This window comes from Anas platyrhynchos, chromosome 15, assembly GCF_047663525.1.
Source record: "Anas platyrhynchos isolate ZD024472 breed Pekin duck chromosome 15, IASCAAS_PekinDuck_T2T, whole genome shotgun sequence".
NCBI classification, from domain to species: domain Eukaryota; kingdom Metazoa; phylum Chordata; class Aves; order Anseriformes; family Anatidae; genus Anas; species Anas platyrhynchos.
Window position 1 is genome coordinate 4,816,589 of NC_092601.1, and position 22,447 is coordinate 4,839,035.

Below are 22,447 nucleotides of genomic sequence, written 5' to 3' on the forward strand. Positions count from 1 at the left end.
AGGCAGCCGTATAAATCAAAGACTAGCTGAATTCTCCCTGGAATTGCAGTCTTCAGAGGCAAAGCTTATAACCTTTAAACAAACCACAGGGCAAGTTCTCTACTATGTAAATTGTCAGAGCTTCATAAAATTTAATGGAGCCAGTTTTTAAGAGCAGTGAGTTTGATCTTAGGTAGAAGGTGGCAGAAGCTTAAAGAGTCTAAATTGCTAAATCCATCCCAGCACAACTCATTGTTAAGGAGGCAAAAGTCCCGTTGGCTTGGGGACTGCAGAGTCTGGTCAAAAATATTTTTTTGGCAGTTATATAGTTGTATAACTTATTGCTTTAGTTAATGTAATAGACAGAAGCACTGCAATGTATCCCCTTCTGGTCTCGGTCAGTTTCTCAGTCATCTAAGATCTGTTAAACATAAAATGTGATAGGTTTTCTCATTTGTTGGCTGTGAGCTGAGGTTCAAGTAATAGTGATGGTTTCTAGGTGCATGCATGTACATAAACATGAGTACTTTCGGTATATACTTTTCTTTTGTATAGGTAAAAGATGCAGGTCCACTGATACTGGAAGTAAGGCAGGACTTGATAAACACAGAAATACACCTGTCAAATCACTGAAAGAGCGATCCGTGTTTTAAAGGGTCACTAGACTACCTGAGATTTTGTTAAAACCTATGTTATGTGATAAACATGATTTTAGAGAGGATATTTGCTCTTAATTAAGCCGTGTACTGTTACTTAACATGGTGAATGAAATGGGCAAAATAAGTATTCTCACAAAAGTTTCTGAACAAAGTGTGAATAGTTTGGAGAACCCAAAGGTCCCTGAAGTGCCGAAGCAATGCGGTTTTCCATCAGCACATTGAGCAAACCTTCGGTTGCAGAAGTTACAGACTACTGCATTCTCCTGTTTGGGGGAAACAAGGAGGTTGTACCTTTTCCATAAGCAAAGTCACAAAGAAGGAGATAAAGAGCCAAGCGGTATTTTGTTTTGGGGATTTATTTCCCTCACCAGGAGGATTTGGAAAGGTGTTGTTCATTTTAAAAACCCAACTTCCCTTGTAAGCAATGCTTGATGCAACAGTGAATAGACAGACTGGTAAGGCGTTTTTTTTTTTTTTTTTTTTTTTCTTTCTCTTTCTTTGGACTGCTATATTGAAATGTTTGCTTTCCCTTTCATGTTTGCTTTAATGTCTTGCATTGACTTGCAAGAAGCCAAATGAATGCTGTTTGCAAGTTAGTTTTGAAGTCTACTTTTCAGAAGAGAATCATGCAGATAAAGGCCTAGCCAAATATTAGCCGGAAGCCAAACCAAAAAGGCAAACTAATTTATTCATGTCTATGTTAAAGTCTTTGACTTGTATTTCCTCCCTTGTTATACAGGTGAATTTATTATGTACTGCTTGGGACAGTATTTTAGGAGAGAAGCTACAAAAACTGAAGGAAAGGTAGAAGACCGTTATGTTTATGGTTCTTTAGTGAATGTTTCAAATACCAAATTAAAGAAGATATACGGAATAGTCAAATGTGTCACTTCTAATTATTAGAAGTGCTTTATGGTGAAGAGAATGTGAAAGATTAGGAACCAGATGAGATAGTAATTGAGCTGCTTTTCCTACAGATGATTTGGCATTTAATTCCTTATCACCAAGAGCCATGATAAGTCTGTGAGCAGAAGGGATTGCACAGGTGTAGCCTTTCATACAACTGAGCTTCAGGTGCCAATTCTCAGCCCAGAGTTCAAGCTGAATTTTGAAATGTGTTTTTACCTGATTTGTTTGCACAAATAATTGTGAGGGGTAAAACATAACTGCAGCAATCCCATGTTAGCAGGACAATGGGCTTGTCTGCTGGAGTTCTAATAGTGTTGTGTGACCTGATGTAAGGTAGGTGAAGTCTCCAAATTTGTTCTCGAAGTTATGGATATAGATTTTTTTTTAATGCATTTTTTTTTATGCAGTTTAGTGCTGTTTTAAAATTCATAATTCTAGCCTAATGGCAACTGGGCTCTTAGGGAAGGCACAATTACATATATTTCTACAAATATTCTTTTATATTTAAAAAAAATCAAACAGTATTAAAATAGTTCCAAGTGTTCAGAAACAATCATAACAGTTTCTGGTCCTGTCTGCATTTTTTTTTTTTTTTAAGAATTTTTAGAAGAATTTGGATTCAGCTGTATTATAATGTCCATATCCAGTTGATGGCAAAATTTTGAGGTGCTTCTCAATTCTTCACTCATATCTGCTTTGTGTTCTAGTTCTGCCCTCCTGACTGACAGGCAGCAACCACAGGTTCCTGGGCAGGACTGATGATGTGGAAAATTGAAGTATTTGAATTATGTCACCAAACTCTTAAAAAAATAAATAAATTTATATATATATATATATCTATATGTGTGTATATATATATAAATCCCTTTTTCCTTTTATGAAATGTTGTTAAGTGAAGATATATGATTGCATTCTGATTAAAAGTAATTACAAGTGACCTTAATTAGCTCTTCATCCCTTGAGTCTAATGGAATGCTCTATTTAAAATGAACTAAGATTTAAAATGAATATTTCTATAACGAATAAGATTTTTTTCCTTCATGCTTTTCTAGTGTTTAAAAGTAGAGATCTTTGAAACATTTAACCCAGAACAAGAACGTGGACAGAAAGCCACTAGAAACCTTATTGTTATCGTGCCCATAGCTGACTTTAAACATTGGATTTTCATGGACAGGTACCTATTTACTTTCAACGTGAGTTGCTGTGATAAGAATTTATTACAGGACCTTGGGGAAATGTTGTTACATCTATTAAAAAAAAAGTTGCCATTAATTTTGTGGAATTAGAACATCGATTTAATTTGGCCTTCTTTAATTGATGTTAGGTAAGTTGGGAACTGATGTCCTCACTTTGTAAATGCATTTAATCACTTCATGCTACAAAACCTTGAACATAATTTTTCCTATCACTGCTGACAGTTCTGGGGTTAAAGCTCAAAGCTAATAAATTCACATGGACTGGGTACGGTTCTATGGTGGCATTCTTTAAAAATGTTTTTTTTTTTTTTTTTTATGAAGTAAGTCTGAATAATTTTAATTAGATAACCTCACTGCTTTTTATTTTTCTAAATATTTTTTTTTTGTTTTGCTTTTGTTAGCACAGTAATTTAATTTGATGGTGTTCTTCATGGGTAAATATTCCTATGCTTGTAAGGTTGTCAGCTAGCGTATAGTAGAACATAGTTAAATATGTGGTCAGAGTGCTTGGTGTTAAGTGGCCCTTTGGTTGTCATTTCTGAAGGCAAAGAGGTTTTAGCAGCATCTGGATGGCCACTGTCAGGTTAAAAGTCACGCAGTTCGCAAAAGCAAGTGTCAACATGCTCAGGTTAATGATGGCACTCGAAATGAATGAAATGGAAATAATTACTTAAAAGAAATAGTCTGCTATTCTAATTTGTGGTATTTCTTCAACATTTGATAATTCATTTGGAGAATAAAAATAGATCAGGAAGTGAGGTGTTTTAATGCTTTATTCCTGTTGAATGATCCTTGCTGCATTGCTCTCCCTGGAGACTGTGGTCCCAAAAAAGAAAGAGAATGTGGTTGGGGGAGTAAATAAGAAATCCAGGAGTGCTTTTCCTGTAGAATATTGCTTTTCATTGGAGTTATTTTTCCTTCAGATTATTGGTCTGGTTTACAATCTCTCAGGCACCTAGTAGGATAAAAGAGTGAAACTCTGCAAGCAGTCAGAAAATCAAGAAGTCCCCCAAGTGGCTGCAAAGCTTTTCAGGTCATGAGTAGGTTTAGCAGGTTACTCCTCTTGTCTTCTATTCCACCGCTGAGGAAGGTTCTGGTCACCCCTAATGTTGTATGTATAGGCACATGTGTACGCCACTGATGGCAAGAGGTCTACTCTCCAAGCAGTGAATGGGTTTGCAACTATCTTTTGTTCTTTTGGAGAATTCTTAATCATGCTGTCACCTAATGCTGTGGCCTGGATTGCAGGAGCAAAGATGAAGTAGAAAAAGCAAAAGCCAGTGGAGTTTTCCTCCATAGCTGTGAGTCATGTTCTGGCATCAGCTGAGTGGCAAAGTTGTTAAAGTTGCAAAGTTGTTAAGAGCTCCCACTGCACATTGTGCCCAGCACGCAGGCACCTCCTGGTTTAGGAGACTACAAGTTTCCTCAGCTGGTTCGTGAGCCTGCCTTACAGGAATGGAGGTGAAGTCCAGTGAGGCTCTGGTCGTAGGTGGGGAATAGTGGTGGTAGTTGTTAGTTGCTTGCCTGTCTGTGACTACATGACTGTGCTATTAGTCTCATCACACCAAAATTCAGGATTTGAGCCAGGTCTTACCCCGCCTCCCCCCCCCCCCCCCCCCCCCCATAACAAATCTAGAGAATGAGAATTCCTTTTCTAGGTCTTAGCCTTTATAGGCTGGCCCTGTAGAGTCCCTGAAGAGTGACTTTCCTAGAGTTCTCTTCCCTTAGCTCTCCGGAGGAGGGGAAGACAGCGTTGGAGGGAATCAGCTCATAAATCAGAAAACTTAAACAAGCCAGCCGGTTGTCATTTTTACCCTCATCTTTAAAATTTCCCTGGTATCAGCTGGGTAAATCACTGATTCAGAACAAGGTTCCATTTATGTGGTTGAAAACTGATGACTTGGAGATATTTCACAGGTATCTATGGCAAGTTTTCTCTATGGTGACTTACAAAGATTTGAATTATTATTCAGAAAACATTTGTAAAGTTATTGTCTTCCTTTTCATCAAGAAATATTCACCCAAGAGTCCACATTAGGACTGTGTTATCCATTGTGAATGTGTTTTTCTCCAGGGTTAAAAGCCTCAGTCACTGTTTCAGGCCACTCAAGCGCTTGTTGGTATGGGTGACACAGCCTGTAAATGTACATCAATATTCAGACCGAAAATATCAGTTTTAAGCAGCTATTGGGAGAAATAGCAGTAGCTATTGCATTCACAGAAATAAAAATTGTGCAAGTTTCTTAAAATATATATTTATTTCCCCATGTAATGCAATTTCAGGGCGACTGAGGGGGTGAAATTAAAATAAGAAAGAAAAGAACAAAACATTGTCTCTGATGTTTATTTCAGCAAGCAAGTAATAATAATAAAATTATTTGCAGTGTTATAGTGTATTATATGGCTTTTTTTTTTTTTTTAATTTATTTAAACCAATCTGCAGTTTAGGGCTGCAGAGTATGGATGCATCAGACATTCATGCTTAAGCCACTAAGTGTTTGCTCAAGCCTGGAAAAGGATCAGTATTTTCATTCTGGTAATTCATGTTATTGTGCGGTGACTGTTTCAAAAATAATTGCTTATAGAAACTGAAAAGACTCTACAGATGGAACAAGTTACCAGTTAATGCAATTGCTTTCCCAGTGGAAACAACTCAGGACCAGAGGAGATATGATTACAGCATGTATTCAGTTGTCTGCATTTTCCAGAATATTATGGCCTAGACAGTCTGTGTGGCTAACCTGAAAGATCTGGGATATTTGACGATATACCCACAGAGGGTCATACACATTTCTTTCTGTGGACATAAAATACTTGATGGACTTCTTAAAAAAAAAAAAAAAAAAAAAAGGGGGGGGGGGGGAAGAGGAGAGGCAAAACAATCTCTATGATTATGATAAACAATATCTATTTGCTACACTCAGACCAGAAGAGATGATCGAGCAATCTATAAACATTGTGAATTAAATTAAAAATTCACAGTACAACCTTTGCTTCAGTATTGTCTATTTTAAAGTTAGTTTTAACTAACATGAAATGTCCAGTGAAACCTTTTGTAAATAATTCAAATAGAGCCCAAGATATCACATCAAAAATATTTCACAAATCTGTATTAATATTAATTCTCTATTATACTTATGAAAATTACACTGTCCTTTTTAGGAATATCTCCAGTCTCTTTTGTGAGGTAAAAATAAATTAATATTTATTTGTTACTTTTGCTACATGGATTTGTCCATACATGCTTTAATTGTCCCTTCTCTATGTTCTATCATACTTATAGCTAGAGTTATTTAACATGGTTTTTGAGGTGTCACTGAGGTTACTGTTGAGTACTTAATACTTGCTGGAAAATTTGGGGTTAGGATGTGGGAAGTAGTTTTACTTCAGTTTATGAAGTCACAGATCAAGGTGTAGAATTTCACTTGATTTCTCTATATATTAATATGTAATTTTAAGTTATGTCATCAACTGATTTCTGTTGCTATAGAAATATTAGAAATACTATTTTAGCATAGAACAGCTAATTGTCCTACCACAGTGAAGGAAACAGCTTTTGTTTTCATCCGTGATGATGCTTAATTAGTTCTCCTGTCATGATTCTGTTGACTGTAATGGTCCAAACTTAACTTTAGTCCATGTGAAAGAATAATTCCTAGAAACTGAGATATTAAGTAGACTAGGCTCTGTAACTTCTTTGACCAGTGAACAGTTATTTGCTTTATGAGGTGACAGTAAGGTAGCTGAGTCAATGCCCCCCACAAAGGACTCTTTTTTTTTTTTTTTTTCCCTTCTTCTAGGCCACATGTTTAATGTGAAGTATATTGTGCCATAAAAGTTTTTGGAAAGTGGTAAGCAGGATGTAGCGTTCAGTAGGTATTTTAAGGAAGGGGTTATTCAGACAAATCGAAAAAATACATAAAACTGACTCCTCTCTTTTTAGACACTCAATATCTAGATTTGTGTAGATTGTTCTGAGAGACATACGATACTTTAAGAATATAGTTTGTCCAGCTAGTATTTAGTACAACAGCCACCACAATTAGAACTGCTGAAACTTATCAATGAATCTTATAGAGGAAACAAATTTATTTTGTATTTCATAATAATGGTTATAAAATTTGGAACTATCTTTAGTTCTGTAAGAAATTTGTGTATGTTGTAATAAGCAGTGTAATGCAAGGAGGTGGTAGAATTCTTCCCTTTTATTCTGTTTTGTTTGTTTAGTTATTTAAATGGTAGAATGCAGGTGCAGAAACACTGATATAGCTTTTACCAGACTTTCTCCTTTTTAGAAAAGGAACTTATATTCATGAAATACACAGTACTTCAACACTTTACCCCATTTGTTATTCCTGTTCTTTTTGGAGAAAATTATCATGGGGATAATCACATTATTAATGGCCTTGAAAAATAAATAAAGCGTGCTTTTGTTGCTAAGACAGCGCATGCATCTTATTCTTCTGTTCTCCTTCTGTGCTCCTTCTATCTTATTATTTTACAAAGTCTATTCTTCCAGAGAATCTATACGATTCTTTCTTTTTATTCCTTGTAAGATGCTTGCAGTACAAAAAGGAATAGAAATTCACCTCATTATTGTTCTTGAGAAGTTATTTTCTTACTACCTTGAACAAGCACCTTATATGAAAAATGAAATAGAAACATAACATCTGTCTTTTACCTCTCATTTAATGAAGCAAAATTCTCCTTAAGAGCTTTAGAGTATTTAAAACAACTACTGCTACGGTAATTACAGACTCAAGAAAATGCCAGTGCCTTGTCTAGTGCTTGAGTTGAAGCTCTGCAGGTAATAAAGATGAGTTTCCCCAGCTCCACACTGTCAGAAGTTAGGAATTCCAGAGGTGTGGGAGTGGGCCTGGTGAGGGAGTTTGTGAGGGTCAGTCTAGGCATCGCACATGTACTTCATAAAGGGGCAGTACTGTTGGCCTGTCCAGCTGCCCTTGCACGTGGGAGAGGTTAAAATGGTAATGACAATCTAAGAGAGAGCTTAAAGAGAAACCAGAGGGTTTTCTGTAAAGTCACAAGCACAATACAGGAAGTCCTGTTAATCACGAGTAATATTTCCAACTCATAGTGTTGGTTATGTGTTTGTACCACATCATCTCAAGCTACTAATTCTGTCACTTTGGTAAATGATGAGCTCCAAGATTAATGGCTTGACATAACGTACCTTTTGATACTTAAAAGTCCTTTGTAATTCACCTCTCCCTCCTTACATGCAGCATTGCATACGGTCATACAGTTTTAAAAAGAGCAGGCACTTGATGTAAATAATGTTACAGCTGGAATAAAAATAATAATAATAATAAAAAGGAATTGAGTACCATTTCTCTAGACTAGTTAGGCCTAAAAAAAAAAATCATAAATTTACTTAGTTTACTAGGGTTTGGCGCATCAGAAATATTATGACAAAATGGTGGTGACTTTTACAAGCTGAGTTGTTGTCGTGTTTTAACCCTGCAGGTGTCTCAGCACCAAGCAGCCGAGGTGGGATGGGGGTAGAGAATCAGAGAGGTAAAAGTGCGAGCCCATAGGAAGGAAATTAACTCCATCCCAGACAATAATATGACAGATGACTATCAGAAATAGACAAATATTTAAAAGGCTTCCATAAGATGTTATTTTGAGGAGAAAGCTGTTAAAAAAACCTCTGCAATAAACTTTTTTTTTTTCTGTAATGAAACACAGCTGGAAAATATAATATTAAAAATCTGTCTACTGGCTGTAATGCAGAATTCTGTCAGTAAAGAATTCATGTCAGTGTGCTTACCAAAATCTGAATTTACAATCACAAAGAATAAGAATGGAACGTGAGAAAACTACCTCATGTAGAGGACTCAGAAAAGGGAAACCCAACAATCCATACTCACTCTAAATACTGGTATAGCACAAATGCTCTTGTGCCTATGTCCATCCTTATTTATTTGCCATTCACCAAGTATGAAATTGAATAATGGATTGTGTTTTGTTTAGTAAACAGATTTTTTTTTTTCTTTTTAATGGAATGTAACTATACAGTTTCTGAAGAGGTTTCTTGTCTGAAAAATTCATTGCTATTTAATGTGCAACTGTAAGCCAGCTTTACAACTTATACCTTGTATTCACATCGCTGAGCAACTATTCTGCATTGTGTAGAGCAGAAAGTTGACATAGGCAGTTTTCCCTATAGATCTGTGCATGTGTCACCTTTGGGCAAAAGATGAGCTAATAGAATTGAAATTAATGTAATTGACAGAAGGTCAACCAGGGAGCCTTATAAGTCTAGAGTTTCCAGAAAAAACAGAGTTGTTTCATGTTGCATATTACTTGATTAGTATGCAGGTAAGGTGATTGTGTCTCAACAGAATAATTGGATCATTCAAATATCTGCAAGCTCTGGTGTATCTACAAAGCCTGAACAGTGATTAGATCCTGCCTGTTCATTGCGGTGAGCCTTGAAATTCTTCCCACTGTGAAAAACTAATTTTCTGTGGGAATTTATTAAATAAGAAATCTGCATGCCACCTTACCTTGTAAGCATTACCAGTGGAATACAAAGATTTCTCTTGACTTTGATGTATGAATTTTATGGCTGCTTCTATATCATTGTATGGTTATTTTTCTGCATTCAGTAGAATTTCTAGTATTTCTTTGTTACATAGATTTCTGGAGAAGAGTTGCTTCTCCATTCAATGGTAGAAGCAGTTAATTTAAAGAAAGGGAAGGGGGGCAAGGGTCTGCTGTGGGAAAGGGAGACAATTAAAGTATGGCAGTACACGTAATCTGTAATGTTAAGAAAAATGAAACAACAAATATTCATACGGTGTTTATTCTCAACCTGTATATTTCTATGCAGTAACTGCTTACTACTGCATCAGTAAACAGATGTTATGATCTTGTCCGATTTTTCTCTTAAAAACAGAGAATGCTAATTTGTGTTGTAAGGAACAATTATTACATTGCAAGATTTCTGCACTGCCCAGCAGATTTAAAAAAAAAAAAAAAAAAAAAAAAAAAGAAAAAAAAGGAGGGGAGGGCACATAAGAATATAAGCTTCCTGACAGGCTTGCAGAGCTTATTTCATCCATACACAAAAGTGCTCTGAAGGGCAAAATAACAAGGTCTTTCCTGTATTTACAGAATGAAATCGTGCTGTATCTCAATTGCCTTGAAGGCAGTGCCTCACTCAAAATACCTTCTCAGTAAGAGGATGTAGGGTGCAATTCATCTTCAGATCTCAGGTAATGGCAGTCAGCTCAGCTGTAGTGGAATAGTGTAGTCCCAACACCTGCCCTGTTTTGTTTCTTTAAGTACATCATGGCTGTAGTACAGCTACTCCTGGAAACCAATCTATAGTTATAAACATGGTTTCACTTAGGCTATAGTACAGCAGAGCTACGGTAGAAGATAATCACCTAAAAAGAGTAAATCCCCTTGGGTTAAGGAAAAGAGTTGTGTGCAGAGCTAAATGAATATTTCATAATAAATATATATCTTTTCAGTTTGTAGAATGGCTTGAGATTCTCTCAACAATGTATTAACTATTCAATTTTTTTTTTTTTTTTTTTTTTTTTTTTTTTTTTTTTAATGAAAGTGGGCATCTAGGATAGCGGCTGAAAGTAATTCGTATGAAAATTCATATGGATCCTAAAATACGTTTTCCTGCACACAGCTCTACTTGTGTGATACTGTTCACTACTTATTAGTGTTGAATTTGTAGTACAGAATAGGGCAATATTTCTCTGCACCTTTTCTTCTAAGTGTAATTATTTCTCCTTGCTGCATGCCAGTATCCAGGTGGTTTGAGGATTGTATATTAAACATCCATATATCTGTGTAATGGGACGTGATTTTTTTTTTGTTTGTTTGAATCTCTGTACAGCTCTGAAGGTTGAGGCACTAAGTATATTATATATAAATATACAACAGTCACAGACTTCATTTTCTATTACCGTAACAGAAATGGAGATGATGGTAATTGATCTCATTATATAGGGAGTGAAATGTACCAAAATTGGAGGGTCCACCTAAAGTTCAGATGTTGGACAACAAGCGGAAAATATGGGGAAAGGGCTCCAGAGACCGTACTACGTTGAGTTAAACACAGCAGAGAGTGATTTGGCTCTGCCAGCTCTGGCTAAGACTTATAACAAGTAATTGAAAATTCTTACTAACTCATTTCTGGAAGAGAGCAAAATCTCCCGGAGATGTTTTAAATTTAATTGTTTGTGAAGCACATCAGGACCCCAACACAGCAGTTTAAAGGGAAATGAACAGCTTTCAATTTACCTTGCAGCCCATTATGATCCTGGGCTGCTGATGCAGAAACTTCTGTGCTCTAGTGTCTATGGGGAATGACAATGGCAAGATGTGCTTGTGCTTATCTATGCAGCACATGCAGAGATCCCAGCAGGAGATGGGGAGGAGGAGGGAGGGTAAAGTCACCCCTTCACCCCTGAACAGAAGAGTTCATGAGCACTTAGCTTGTATATCCAAACCTTCTTTTTACCTCCCTAATATAGATTACGCATTAGATACTAGAAAGGTCGCAAATATAGTGCAAAGAGCAAAAATATTTTGGTTTAGTTCAACCTCTGTTCTACAAACTACTAAGTAGGTTAAAAAGCAGAGCAGAACAACACAACACAACCAACCAAACAGCAGCTTGAATGCTTAACAGCTTAAGTGAGGCTCTAAAAGAAAGAGCAGATTTCTATTACCCTCAGAGAAACAGTAGAGAGATGAGCAATTTGAAAAGTTTCTTACCTAAAAAGATGAACTGATTTACCTTGATTCCTGCATTCCATTAAGGTAGACTACAGGCAGATAAAGTAGGTATTTTCTTATTTATATGTATAACTTGAGTCGTGGATGACAAAGTTCAGAATTGCTTTGAAGCTGTCATTATAAGAACTCTGTAATCTTGTTTTAATGGAATTCTTTCAAAAATGTCCAAGCCCCAGAGAAAGTCAGATCTGAGATGCTGAACGCAAAGAAAGTTTGCAAAGTTTGTTCTTTGCCCTAGTACTGTATCTAGTAGGTTATTCATGTACTTGTGGCATTTGTTGCATTGTTTTCCTTATCATGGCTGTAATGATTGTGTGCTTCTGTTTCAGTTTGATTATGTGGTACATAGGAAGGCTTAATGATGAATATTTGTGATTTCTACTCATATCTCAGCAGAAGGTAAACCACTGACTATTTTGTATGTCATTTAGTGACCGTGACGAATTTTCAAGTGTGTTTTTGAGCCTGTCGCGTTAAAGGGGTGTAGCTGATTAACCGTTACGGGCCCGGTTGGATTCAGAGTACTGAACCAGTCGGACATTCACCAAAACTGGGGGTCCGTTCGGACATTCACCAAAAACGTAATAACCGCCTGGGGGTCCGCTCAGACATTCACCAAAAATGCATTAACCGTCTGGGGGTCTGGTTAGATTCAGAACACTGAACTATCACGGATAACCACCCTCACCCTAGTTGCATTAATGAGAGCTATCACAATGCAATCAAGTATGGTTTATTACAGCAACAGATAATCAGGTTCTTTTGGACTGCCGGTGATAGTGACTATCTGCAAAAGCAAGCTAGTATGCATGAAATACACAGGTGTTACAGGTGTTACAGGTGCGCAGCCTAGAAATAAACGCGTTAAAAGGATCAAAGACTCTATAGGGATTTATAAGCAAATATTCAGATCTCACCCAAAGGCGTCCCAATGGGGGGGGGAAGAGAAGCTCAGCCCGTCGACTGATCCCAGGAGTCAGGAGGTCCTAAGGATGCTGTATGTCCTCGGGATGGTATCTCCCCTGACGGTGGTATCTTCCCTAACATCCCCTCTCTCTCGGGCCAATTTATATTATTTTCTATCTTTTAGGTGGAGCTTGAGTGGCTCTAGTCAAGCATATCTTAGTTATGATTGGTGTAAAGTTTTCCCGTCTCCGTTTAAAGTAATAGGCTCCGAGAAATTCAGAGCGCATGCTCAGTGAGGGGTGGTCGCACCTTGGAGGCGGGTAGCTTTTGGGATGGAGGTGTGTTTTGGTATTATAATGATATTATAATGAGCAAAAAGTACATTAGGGTACAGCATTTGTCAAAACATGACAGGTCTTTGGCTTAGGGTGGCAAAAAGTGCAGCTTTGTGCACAAGAACAATCGAGGCCCCACCTGATTACAGAGCCTAGCCGTGGTGTCTCCACTCCACTCCACGCTCCGTGGTGTTCCTTAGGGCTAGCACACCAAGTTTCCCCAGCGCGATAGCATCTAAGGTTGGGAGCCTAGGGAACGCTCAGGTAATGCAGTTATGCCCTACCCTGAAAGCCTCTTCAATGCTGTACCTTTTTCTTAAAAATGTGAATGTTAGTTTTAGTTTCCTAGTTACTTCAGGCATTTACACCACAGAGCCACATTAGCAGTAATGCAGTTTAATCCTGTTTATAACTGTAGTTTTGGGTTTCAGCTCTGACTTGAACTTGTGCATAGCCAGGACCCCCTTTCTGTTTTTCTTCATCAGGTCTTTGATTGGTGTACACTCTGTTCTGTTTCAGACTCCATCCTGGAGTTAAATATGAATAAATATTTCTGATTACTTAAATTAAGAAATGTTGCTTATTGTTCAGTAATTCTTCGTAAATTCATAGGTTGAGCTTTAGTGTGTTAAAGGATGGAAGTGAATGTATTTGATACAAAAGTTTAAGTATAAAATGAAAATAACAAACCAGTCTTCATGAAGCAGTGAGGAGGGTTATGCTATAGAACAGCTAGAGTGCTGTTTCTGCCTTATTTAAGGGAAGGAATTTTACCAATGACTTCCTGAGTTGCAGGCTCAATCATTTACAGCTTGGTCAGTATTCTCAACTCTTTTTTTCCTCACTCACAAAGCTATGAAAATCAAATATAAATTTGTGGTTTCTGCCATATTCAGCCAGGTAATGTTTTCTGCTTTATCCTCTCATCTGATATGGAAGAAGAGACAGAAGGCTACAGTGCATTTTTTGTGAAAGAAGTGATAAATTATGCTTTGTACATCTTAAAACAGATAGAAGTAAAGACTATATTTGATCAGTACGTAGTTAAAATTTCATTTGTTGCAGTATCATAGGAAGGATTTAAGGTAACCTGCATAAAAACAGATACCAAATCAGAGTGGATTTTCCTAATGTATTCAGCTCAAATTACATTATCAGCTTAATGGTAGTATTGATACTTCCTTAATATTATAATGCTGTAGACACAATTTACCAATGCACTCCAGTTCTGCACACATGTACTTTCAATGCTATACTGCCACCCTGATATACTTAAACAGGTATTTAACTACTTGACTAAATGAGTCTTACTAGACAGCTACCACTTCCAGAATGAAATGTGCCTGATTAAGAAAACTGGAGGAATCTCAAGATTAGTCTCTTAATGACTCTTAATAATTTAACTTTTTAATCTAATTTTTTAAATTATAAAAAAAGAGGCACCTTACAGTGTGTGATTTTACTGTGTCTTTTATTAAATGAAATCTGAGAAAGGATGACCCATGAATAATTGTCATTTCATTTTAAAACTTTCACTCTTTCAATCTTGCTGTTCAGTCTCACTGAACTTTTAAAGTGATTAATTAAAAGGGGATTGCACCAAATCTCCAAAATCATGCTGGAGACCTTGAATGCTCAAATAGAGCAAGTTATCAGACACCTTATTCCAGTATCAAAAGAGTAGAAAAAACACTCACATTTATTTATATATTATAAATATTATATATTTATAAATTTATTATTTATACAGATTTATTTAAAAAGAAACCATCTATATTGGGAATCATCGTTGCTGTTCATAAATAAAGGCAGCTATTGCTCTAAGCATTTCCAGAGTTTTGTGGGCAAAATTTGTCTGAAAACTCTTCCACTGATAATAGCTAATGAGTCAGTAATAAATGTTTTGTTGTATATACATTAATGCAAATAGAATGAATTATTTTCTATCTTCTGCAATTTGCTGAAACATTCAATGCCAAAAAAATAACTTACATGTTAACGTCTCAGTACAGATACCATGAAAAAGGTCATCTGGTTGCCCAACTGGTTTAAAGGTCCCTTTCACAAATGTTTTATCGTAGTAGCTCTTCCTTCACATTTGAGAAAAAGACACTAGGAATTTGAAATACTATGCGCACAAAAAGGAAATTTGAAAGAGATCTATCCAAGAATACTGTAGTAATCACTGTATCTGCATTCCATGTCCATGAAATCAACCCCAAACCACAGTGCTGGCTTCTCTCACGGAATTGGGTATTTTATGAAGCAAGGTTTAATTGCAGGTGCACAGGTACATGTTTTATTACAACTGCAAGTTGTGCTTTCAGAACTTACTACTGCTGAGACAGGGCAACAGAAGCCTACTGATACCCCTGCAAAAACAGGACAGTATGTCCTTTGAAAAGTGATGTTTAATTCAGCCCTACATTTCTAACTAATCTTCCTCTGCCCACTTTCCGTAGTAACCTGCTAAAGCAGCATCTCGAAATTGCCATACTCATAGACTAGGGAGCTCAAGACTGAGTTGCTGTCACTAGCTAGTAGGAATGACCTAGAGAAATGCTATGATATGCAACGTTACACAGAGGATGATAAGTATAATTTTAATGCTGAATTCTTTATCTTCTGAAACATAATTTAATATCCATGCTAGTTAAAACTATAGAAAAAAATAATTATATATAGGTCTATTATTTTTATATTTTATTATGGTTCTATTTTTTATAGTTTCTATTATTTTTATAGCTTTAATTAGTCAGCAGACACTTATTTCTGGTAGAACAATGTAACATAGAATCATAGAAACACAAGGTTGGACAGGACCTACAAGATCATCTAATCCAACCTATCACCAAAACTACCCACTAAGCTATTAAATCATATCTAATAGCACCTTGTCCAACCTTTCCTTGAACACCACCAGGGATGATGACTCCACCACCTTCCTGGGCTGGCTGTCCCAGTGCCTGGCCACTCTTTAAGAAAAAATGTCTCGAGTCCTTTTCACTACAAGAAACAAGGTCACTGCATTAGTGAACGATAGCTGGTATCTTTCCATGCTTCTTGCTCTGACCATTCCTTAATCCACTGACTATAGTACACAGGCTTTTTTTGAAAGTGGAGGAAATGAGAACAACCTAAAGAAATGCATATTTATGTGCATATTTCTGTAATTTAGATTTTCTCATTGAGTCTAACTTGTACAAAGACCCACCAGTGGGAGGGCTTAAATCTGTAGAAGTGCAAACACTGCTGATGAGAAAGCTCTTTTCACAGAAAGAAACAGAAATGGAAGCAAACCCTATGGTTAATGATGCTGAATATCATCAAAATGAGTGCATTCAGAGGGAAACAATGTACTCGTAAATACTTTGTGTATATTTTCCTCATATTTTTATTTTACAACAAAACAGATAAGCAAAGAATGATTCTGATGCTGCCTAATGGACAGCTACACATGAATGTGTATATATCCTAGAAATACTGTTAATTCTGTTCTGTAATGATCTTTAAGAAACAAAGGGCAAAGCCCAACTTGCAGGCATGGTAAAGGAAAAGATGTTTTCCACTCCAGATTCCCTGTCATTAGGTTCCATGCAGTTGTACTTAAACCAGTCGAGTGCAGCTTTTTTTAAAATCAAATAGAATAATAAGTTCTCACTCTATAATGCATGAAGTGGTTTTCGCTAAACCACGAATCAAAGCTGAGTTTGGCAGCGAAGCTCAGTGCTCCCACAGCCCATGGAGCGAAGCAGCCAGCAGACTTCCTGCTCAGCTGGGGACACCTCCAGACAGCTTCTGCAGTCTCACCTGACCCATCACAGTTGCAACATTACTGACAAGGGGAAGAAGTGGTCTTCTAGCGTTCAGAAGTCCAGAAAGGTTCAACAAAGTGATTATTGAAGAAAAACAGAAGCTCTGCTGAGCTTACATTGATGCCTTGAACATTTCTCTCACTCATTTTTTATTTATTACCTACTTATTTACTCTAATGAGCAACCTTGGTATGTAACCTCATATTGAAAACATTACAGAATATTTCATGCTTAGTTGGAGTTGAATTTGTCTCTTTGTTTAACCAAGACACACATTTTGAGGTTTCTTAGAAAATAATGCACCGATGTTATATTTTGAAATAATTGCTTGACATGCTGATTTTCAATTGATAATTCACACACATCATTATTACTGCTTTTACTTTCATCATTAGTGACAATTCCTAGTAGCCACAGTATTGCATTAAGCATGCATATTAGCTGCTCTATAAAATCAGTCCAGAAACCTGTTTTTACCTTGCAAAGCTGATGATCTAAATAAATCTAAGTTTTGTTAACTGGGGTGGGCATTGCAAGGCATTGGAGCAAAGGTGGGTTTTACAGGGAAAAATGAGTGAGGTTGATGGGCTTTGTATTTTATTATTGCAAGTATGAAAGATGTTGTAAAAGGGTCTTTTCTAAAATTGAGAACTGGGACACTGAACATTGGTGTCATGCACTGATCTGGTGCAGGTCACCTGCCATTTACTGAGCTATAAATATTGATAGGACAGAATTTTTGACTGCTGAGATCACAGGTGCCTTTCTGGTGACTGGCATTAACAGCTGACTAAAAGCTAGTTATTGGCAGCTGTAGCAGAGGTAATACACCTGAAAAAAATTACTGAAAATGATGGTGTTTTCCAGTCATAATCTAATGTTTTGAATAGTCTTGTAATCTTTAGTAGAATATACAAGATATTTAACAAATAAAGAACAGAAAAGTGTAGTATCTGTCAGGTACATCCCTGACCTTCTCAGGGCAGGTGGGGCTCATTAAAACAGAAATTTACATAAGCTGGTGATGTGGTCCCAGAACTCTCCTTCTAAAACAGTTATTAAAAAAGTTATAAATTATTAAATTTCAAATCCCCTGACAGCATGCATTGCAATAATAGATCTTGTAATCTTTCAGACCTCAGGTGGTATATTTTCAGAGATGTATTCATACCTATGCCACAAGGAATCATGGTCTCTGCTGACACAAACCTGCATTTATTTTGGTGTTAGCTCCCTCTGACCCTACACTTTGGCCCAAAGTCCCAGGAGGCTTCTAGACTTGAAGGAACTGAAATGAGTCTTAGCAAAAAGTATTCAAAAGGATTTTTAAAGCTTTTGGGAGTGTCCTGTTGTTATGTAGTATGATCCTTGACTTCTGTTGTAAAGAACTATTTTTTTCTGTGGTTTAGTTTACCTGTCTGGGACAGCAAATCAACAGTAAATCATTAAGCATACTTTGTTTTCTTTCTGAATATTTTCTGATTTTGCTAAGTAGGTAGGTATGAAATTTTCATTGTGAAAAATCAATGTGACCTTTTATAAAAATCAGGTGCAAGCATTTAAGCATTTGGATGTTCAGGCATTTTAGGAAGAGACCACCTGAATTTCAACACACAAAAAATAACACATCTTAAACACATCTTGACACATCTTAAAAGTTAAGGAGGAGCACAGATAGGTAAACTCCTTTGCTCTAAAAATACCTAAATTGGGCTAAAACTCCTTTGAATTTTTAGGTAGGACACGTTACCTGATAATTTGAATAATCTCTGAATGTACCAACCAAGGATTGTTTAGGTATTGCAGTTTGTTCTCCCCCTGAAATGACTCGGGTTAGCTGCTCCTAGTTTAAAGTGTTTTGAGTGAATGGGTGGGGGATTTAGGAATCAGTTTTTCAGGACAATGAAGTCAACTGGAGCTGATGCTCAGAGGAACGTTAAAAAGTGGTTGCTTTTATTGTTCTTTTATTGCTGTAAAGGCTTTCTTTGGAAGCAGAAGTGTTCATTTATACATAGTGTTTAAAGAGCACACACTTGGAATTTTAGAAAACTAAGAACAAATTACTAGAGAAATAGATCTTTTTTTTTCAGGCTCTCAGGTCTGTGAGCATATCACATGCCTTGCACATTAATGTTGAGCCTGGGAAGAAGAGGGCTGGCAGGAAGGTGGTTTTAGTTTGCTTGTAGAGCCATCTCCCTGTCCGTATCTCAACCCAGTTTTTCCCATCGTGTTTTCTCCCCCATCCTGCTGAGGAGGGGAGTGAAAGAGCAGCTGGGTGGGCTGCTGGCGTTCACCCCAAAGTTCTCCATACAGTCTCAGCATGTCCATAGCCTCTTTGTGCTTAGGGATTGTGTATCTTTTGAATATAGAATTTCACCATTTTGTTTACTCAAATTGTGAGACAGAAAAAAGCACTGCTTGGGTGTTAGCCTTTGGAGTTGGCTCAGAAGGTATTTCTTTAAGGAAAGATGTTTGTGCCAAAGTAGTTATGTTGTACAACCAACTTACGCACCAACACTGCAGCTAACCAGTAATGACAGCAGGAAGGAATGCTTATATTCAAGTATATTTCAAGGAAGTAACGTGTGCAGTAAAATGCTCGCAAATTTGCCTTTGTGGTGGCTCAATCCTTGAAGGGAAGAGCTGGTGTTTTACCTAAGAGCAAGCTCTGCACCAGTGAAGTGCACCAGTGTTTGGTTCTGTGTATTTTTTTACTTGATTTGCTTTTCTCCTCCGTCAGAGAGTAACATGCAGGTCTAGTTTTGTATCACCTAAAACCTTGTGGTGGAGGCATTCAGCAAAACTCTCAGTCCTGCCTGTTAGGTTTGCAGCACGTCTACCCAGAGGACGAGTTGCAAGACAGGGAGTCTCCGGTGGGACATAATAGAATGGTAGCAGATGGTGAGATGAAGAAAATTTCAGGGGAGGATTACATTTTCCAGTTACTGTCTTTTTGATTTCACTGTTACTGTCTGATGAATAGTGTCAAATTTGATCATTCAGACTGGGAAGCTGCTTCCCAAATGAACAGATACAGTAAATGGCTGCTGCCAATGTATTCTTCCAGAAAATTATTTTTAAAAATGCATATTAAGAAAGGGGGGGGGGGGGGGAGGAGGAGGAGGAGGGTGTCTCATTTTGTCATGTCTGCTTTGTGATTTTTGCCTTCAGCTATGTAATTTTCATCTGCTGTTAAACAATTGTGGACTGAATCTGTTCTTCTAATAACAATTCCATGCTATAGGTGCAATAATAGCCAACACAGATTATTGAATGCACAGAAATTATCTACATCTATCTTATCAATAAATGTGTCATCAGCCAATTTGATGCAATTACATAGAGGTGCCCTTTCTACAATACCAGTAAATCACTGGATGTGCAACTTAAATAATACTACTTTAAAATACCTATGAAGAAAAGAAAATCATAGGTAATTTTCAGTGAAATTATGTTCTCTAGATATTCAGTAAAGTAAGGGCTGATAGTTTAACTTAAAAATGACCAACAGCACAACAGTATACAATTTTCAATATAAATGCGGTGGAATCAGGACATAAATTTTGGATATAATTAAACCCCTCCTCTAGATATGGCCAAGCAGTAGTGTGCCTACCCCATATCAGATATCACTAGAATCAATGATAGATCTTTCTTTTTACAAAATGGTAACTAGTACTTTGGCTACTCTATATAGGAGCGTAGAGAGACCTATTCTGAATCATTCATTTTTGTATGCTTATATCATGTTTGGTCTTATTTTTCCTTTCTCTGGAAGGAAAGTGTTGTTCTATCCCATTATAAAGAGGAGGGTTTCAAACAGTTTCAATTTCCTGAACTGAGAAACAAGGAATGGGTAAATCTAAATTCTTCCTGAAATGTTGATGTTTGCAGATAGCTTTCTGAGTTGCTTCCATTTATTTATTGTTGCCTTATTTACTCAGGCTTAGAAACTCATGAACGTTGTAAATGTACAGGTCCATTTAATGGATTTCTTTTCTAGACTCTTCTGGATCATTTTCCTTTGGTATATTTAAAAAATATATATATATTCATGTGTTTGTTTGGTCTCTTTTACCTGAACTGATGTAAATAATAATTAGGATGTTTGAGCAGTTCCAGCTATCTGGCTTATGTAGTGTAAGGTAAGATTGTCTCTGTGGGTAGGTGCATGTGTTCCTAGATTACTGCCATAAACATGCGTGTCATTTTTTGCATATCAGTTCTGCAGTCATCCAGAGCTCTAGGAGTGTATCATTCCATATTTGCATGCACTTTGGCTGTAAAATATAGGTTCCGTGGGAAACAAACAAACAAATATAATAATAATAAAAATAGGACAAGTAGGAGTTGGACTTGATGATCCTCATATGCCCCTTCCTTAGAGGTTTTAGGTAGGGTTTTAGATAGTTGTATGTCTTTTAGTTTCTGTCTATTGAAGCTATAATAAGGCACCAGATCTCTCAGACTCCTGTTTCTAAAATGAAAAAGAAAATCAGTGCTGCATTGTACCATCACAGCACTGTCAGTGCTATATGATGTAGTATAAATACAAATTACAGCTGCAACATCTTTTTCTGCTCAAACATAGGAAATACTACTTTGCTGTTCAGGGAGGTCAAAACTAGATGAACTTCAAAGGTCCCTTCCAATCCAAACCATTCTGTGATTCTCTGATTTGTATTTAAAGGTAATTGTTAATTGCTGCTGAAGCAACTCTGGGCATTTTCCTGCATGAATATCAGGAACAGTACTGTAGGGACTGAGCTACTGCAACTAACTCTTATGAAGGTAATGGCAATAGAAAATCAGACATCTTATCACAGTTGGAAAAGTATTGGAAAATGAAATCGAGTTGTTTATTTTTAAAACAGGTCAGAATGATTTGGGGACAAACATGTCATGTTGACTCCCTGTGACTGACCATCATGGGCATTGACTTCTGGGCTTTGGAACAGCTGCTGCTTCTGTAGACTGTTGAGGCATAAAAACCTCTTGGAATAGGACTCAGAAGATGTTTCTGTTTTTTTCAATAAGCACGTGAAATTCCCAGATTGGGATTGGAGCTATGGAATTTGTATTTCTGTCATAATGTGTGGTCTCACCTGGGCGTACTCTACCCTTTTCCCTACACCAAATGTGCATAGCACAGTTGGGTCTGACTTGCCCAAGCTACCTCCTAAAAGTCAAGGTAATACATATTTGTTTCTATTTCACTTTGGAAAAAATAAGGTTATTTCAAAATGATTATGTAATGATACTGCTCTAATAGAACTATCTAATATTTTAGCAGCATGACTTCTCTACTTAGTGGTGTAATGAATAGAGAAATATGGGATTTAAAGTGACTGTGGTTTGAAATATTGTAGATAAATGCTACTTCCACTTGCCTCATGAAAATTGCTTCTCACCAAAGTGCTTTCAAACACAGTGGGCCAGCATAAATATTTTAAGCATTTTTGCATATTTGTTTTTTAACCAAACATGTGAATTGCATACATTTGCCTTTCTTATCCTGATGTATATAAATTATATATTAAAAATCCATACATTTTCTTGTAACTGCTGTGCTTCCTCCTTGCTTACTAAGGCTCCAATACTCTACGTAACATAGAATGAAAGACCAAAAACAAATTAGACATCATCCTAAATAAATATTTTAGGACTTTTCAGGAAGAAAGGCTATAAAAGATATACAGGATGATTTGATTTAGCATCAGTAGTAACCTGTAGCTTATTTTTTTAAGACAGTATTTCTCTAATTTACAATTGCAAGAGTGAGATAACACTGTTTAGTAAGTGAATAAATTTGTGGTCTTCTTGAAACTTGGAATTCTTTCACGTGTATTTTTCTATCCTCT

The 22,447-nt window shown here is 36.7% G+C and overlaps 1 long non-coding RNA gene across 1 annotated transcript; it reads left to right on the plus strand.

The window, feature by feature from the left end:
* The first annotated feature begins 1,692 nt into the window (after positions 1 to 1,692).
* On the plus strand, positions 1,693 to 22,148 carry LOC106014776 (uncharacterized). The gene is made up of 3 exons (XR_001186342.5): positions 1,693 to 1,880; positions 21,277 to 21,377; positions 21,461 to 22,148. It is a non-coding gene; the product is annotated as an uncharacterized lncRNA (long non-coding RNA).
* Positions 22,149 to 22,447: the final 299 nt, after the last annotated feature.